Source organism: Bison bison, unplaced genomic scaffold (assembly GCF_000754665.1).
Source record: "Bison bison bison isolate TAMUID 2011002044 unplaced genomic scaffold, Bison_UMD1.0 scf7180017864371, whole genome shotgun sequence".
Lineage (NCBI taxonomy): Eukaryota > Metazoa > Chordata > Mammalia > Artiodactyla > Bovidae > Bison > Bison bison.
In genome coordinates, this window is record NW_011494943.1 from 6,243,694 (window position 1) to 6,248,088 (window position 4,395).

Genomic DNA, 4,395 nt, shown 5'->3' on the forward strand with positions numbered 1-4,395 from the left:
GCCTCTCCCAGCTTGGCTGCAGGTCCTTGCTGCATCCTCTTCCAAAACTCTCCACCTGCTTGGGTCACCTGCCTGCGCCCGGGCTCCCGAGACACACGAGCCCTTCAGTCCTGCCGTGCAGTGTCTCGTGTGTCTGGCGAACACCTGAGCCAGCCTGGGAGGGCCCCCCTCCTGAGGCTGTCGTTTACGCTGATTCCTCTGGAGCAACTGACGGAGTTGTGCACTGTTGTGGGAATGAGGGATGGTACGGCTGCTTCGGATAACAGTATTCAGTTCAGTTCAGTCGCTCAGTCGTGTCCGACTCTTTGCGACCCCATGAATCACAGCACACCAGGCCTCCCTGTCCATCACCAACTCCCGGAGTTTACCCAAACTCATGTCCATTGAGTCAGTGATGCCATCCAGCCATCTCACCCTCTGTCATCCCCTTCTCCTGCCCCAGTTCCTCCCAGCATCAGAGTCTTTTCCAGTGAGTCAACTCTTCACATGAAGTGGCCAAAGTATTGGAGTTTCAGCTTCAGCATCAGTCCTTCCAAAGAACACCCAGGACTGATCTCCTTTAGGATGGACTGGTTGGATCTCCTTGCAGTCCAAGGGACTCTCAAGAGTCTTCTCCAACACCACAGTTCAAAAGCATCAATTCTTCAGCGCTCAGCCTTCTTCACAGTCCAACTCTCACATCCATACATGACTACTGGAAAAATCATAGCCTTTTTTTTTTTTGAAAAATCATAGCCTTGACTAGACGAACCTTTGTTGGCAAAGTAATGTCTCTGCTTTTGAATATGCTATCTAGGTTGGTCATAACTTTCCTTCCAAGGAGTAAGCGTCTTAATTTCATGGCTGCAGTCACCATCTGCACTGATTTTGGAGCCCCCAAAAATAAAGTCTGACACTGTTTGCACTGTTTCCCCATCTATTTCCCATGAAGTGATGGGACCAGATGATCTTCGTTTTCTGAATGTTGAGCTTTAAGCCAACTTTTTCACTCTCCACTTTCACTTTCATCAACAAGGTACTTAGAGTAGTCAATCATAGAGACAGAAAGTAGGATTGTGCTGGCCAGGAATTTGGGGAGGGGGGAGTAGGGCCTTATTGTTTAACGGGAATAGAGTTTTGATTTGCAAAATTAAAAGAGCTCTGGGATAGATGGTGGTGATGGTTGTAAAACAGTATGAAGGTTCTTAGCAGCACTGAACTGAGCAGTTAAAAATAGTTAAAGTGGTAGATTTTATGTGTACTTTATCACGATACAACACTGGATAAAGAGGTTGGCGGGACAACACTGCAGTGCACTGTGGACTGGCCTTGGGGATGGCCAGGGCCAGGGGCTGCTCTCGGCAGAGAACTTCAGTTGCCAGGACTTCACTGGTGGTCCAATGGCTAAGAGTCCAAGCCCCCAATGCAGGGGGCCCGTGTTCGATCCCTGGTCAGGGAACTAGATCCCACACGCTGCAACTGAAGATCCCACCAGCCACAATAAGGACGCAACACACCCAAATAAGAATCTGGATGGTGATTAAAGTCACTGGGTCATTTAACAACGAAAATAAAAGCCGCCAGATGTGCTGTGATTGAGTGGAGATCTGGAAGACGCTGCAGTTTTTAAAGCCTGGACCCTTGTGCTTACTTCTAATTATACGCTCTTGCTGGCTTCCCAGGGTGACCGAGACGGGCCCGCCCATGGGTGCTGCCTGTGTTTCCAGTGAGCGGAGCTGCCCGCTGGCAGCTGGCAGCAAGCAGGCTTTCTGAGTGAGAGTGGGTGAGAAGCCTGTAATAAGTCATCGCAATGATACGGGAAGGGAGGCTGCAGTTTTCCTCTCGACTTTTCTATTTCTCCTCTCTGCCCACTCCCCCTCACCTCTGTGTGCAAGGAGCCTCAGCGGCCCAGAGCTGGGGGAGGGGTGAGGAGTGAATCTGTGATCACAGCCCCAACCAGCCAGTGCTCCAGGGTGGAGCCGATCCGCTTCTGGATGCTTTGTGTCTGAGTCGCCTCTGACCACACAAAGCCGGTTCAGCGGGGCTTTCAGACGCTCCTGCGCCCAGCTCCCATCACTCGGAGGGACTCCTCGGCTCAGAGAAACCGGTGGCGGGAGCCCAGGGGCAGCTGATGGCAGCGGCCACCATGGGCTTGCCTTGGGTCGGTGCCGTTGGGCAAAGCACCATCTCGAGGGGCCAGGCAGTAGTGGAACATTTAAGGAGAAGCTGGGGCCCCCGAAGAAGGGACGTTTGCTTTCCTCCTGTCCTTTTACAGAATCCCCAGAAGCTGGCCAGGAGCCTACCGTGCCTCTCAGATCCCCACAAACTAGCCCCAGCTGACTTCTGTAAACTCGTCTCTCACTGGCCCCCAGCAGGGACCCCCCCACAAAATGCCTTTCTTCCGTGACAACCGCCTCTCCCTGGCTCACACTACTGCCTTCCCCTTCAATCTGGAATCATCTCCCCTCTCCTTCCCCCCTGCAGCTCATAACCATTTGTCAAGGCTCCATTCCAACCCCAAATCCCACTTCTCATACGACACATGGTCCTCCCAGGTCCAGATCTCCAACAGCCATCTCTGAACTCAAGTTAGATCCCCGGACGTGGGAGGCACAGAGCTGGCCTCCGGTGCAGGTTCTGTGGTCAGCTCCAGCCTGGGCACACTGCCACGTCAGCTCATCTGAGCCTCCCACTTATCCTGAGTACTGCAACTGCCCCCTCCCTTGGCCAATGGGGATTGTTGAGTCTGTTGGCTCAGACGGTAAAGAATCCACGTGCAGTGCAGGAGACCCTGGGCCAGGAAGATCCCTGGGTCGGGAAGATCCCCTGGAGAAGGGAATGGCTACCCACTCCACTATTTTTCCCTGGAGAATCCCAAGGACAGAGGAGCCTGGCGGGCTACAGTACATGGAGTCGCAGAGTCGGAGACGACTAAGCAGCTAAGCGGGGCTTCTCTGGTGACACAGGGTAAAGAATCCGCCTGCAATGCAGAAGACCTGGGTTCCATCCCTGGGTCAGGAAGATCCCCCAGAGGAGGGCATGGCAGCCCACCCCAATATTCTTGCCTGGAGAATTCCACGGACAGAGGAGACTGGCGGGCTACAGTCCGTGGGGTCACAAAGAGTTGGACACGACCAAGCGACCAACACACACACACAGGCGACTAAGCATGAGTCAGAGAAGGAAAGCAACTTGCCCAACATCACTTGGTTAGTAAACAGTCAATTGAGTGAGCGAACGTCGCTCAGTCGTGTCCGACTCTTTGCGACACCAGGGATCGTAGCCCACCAGACTCCTCTGTCCATGGAATTTTCCAGGCAAGAATACGGGAGCGGTTTGCCATTCCCTTCTCCAGGGGATCTTCCTGTCACAGGGATGGAACCCAAGTCTCCTGCATTGTAGGCAGATTCTTTACCATCTGAAGCACCTGGCTGGGATTCAAACCCATGTTTTCCAACCCCACACCGGGTTCTTTTGGTTTACATTATTTCACCTCATTGTCTTAACTAAGGAGAAATTTCATTTTATTCGTTCATTCATCCGCAACCAAGAGCTAAGCTGTGGAAACACCCAGCCCCTACCTTATAGGAGTTTCCTTCCTGGTCGAGTGGTTCAGACTTAAGCTTACTATTCAATATGCAGGGGCTATGGTAACAGAGAGGAAGCTGGGGGTTCTAATTCCCATTTAGCAGACAAGGAAACTGAACAAAGGGGTGGAATTGACCTTCTGGATCATGAGCAAATCAATAACAGAGCCTCACCCAGGGCTCAGGACTCCTAGGAGCGCTGAGTAGTACATTTTGCATTTTCTAAGAATCTTGCCAAATGCATATTTGTGGACTTGGATAAGCGCCTTGGCAAAGATCCTACATACGTTTATCGTTACCGGTGCTTGACTAATTTAGGAGGGACCGGAGACGTGGCTTAACGGGATGGGAGGGTCACGTGCTCCAGGTTTCCTTCCGCGCTGCGCAGCCCCGCGTCCTGGGCCCGGCCAGGGTTGCTAGGCAACGAGTAAACTCCGGAGCCGTTTGAGAAGCGCTGGAGCCAGATCCTCGACTCGGGGGCTTCCCTAGCGGCAGCAGGAACCGACCGAGGTTGAGGGGCGGACGCGGGGAGGATGTCCGCGGCTGAAGAGAAGACTGGAGAGTGAAAGGTAGCCCCAGAGGGTGAGAAACACCTCTAGTGCAAGAAGCTCCTCGTGGGGCGTCCTTCCGGGCCAGCTCTGCCGGATGATGGACCCCGGGGACCAGTGCTCCTGGGGTCCCCCGCCAATCGGTCCTCGCTGCCCCCGATGTTCCCGGAGTCCCAGGACCCAGCAAGTTCCAAACACCCTGCCTCCTGCACCTCTTGCGGCCAGTCCGGTCCTGATGCGATCAGTCTCCTGGTGGGGGGATGGGAGACCTAAGGGTTTAC

The 4,395-nt window shown here is 53.7% G+C and overlaps 1 protein-coding gene across 3 annotated transcripts in view; it reads left to right on the top strand.

Annotated features, from left to right (window-relative positions):
- The first annotated feature begins 4,001 nt into the window (after nucleotides 1-4,001).
- Nucleotides 4,002-4,395, top strand: part of DNAI2 (dynein, axonemal, intermediate chain 2) — a 30,688-nt gene continuing 30,294 nt past the window's right edge. For 2 of the 3 annotated variants that reach the window (XM_010856099.1, XM_010856100.1), the window contains exon 1: nucleotides 4,002-4,135. The gene's annotated coding sequence lies outside the window, so the exon portion shown is untranslated. Of the gene's footprint in view, nucleotides 4,149-4,395 lie in introns of all 3 variants that reach the window. The other variant, XM_010856101.1, reaches the window with a different exon arrangement.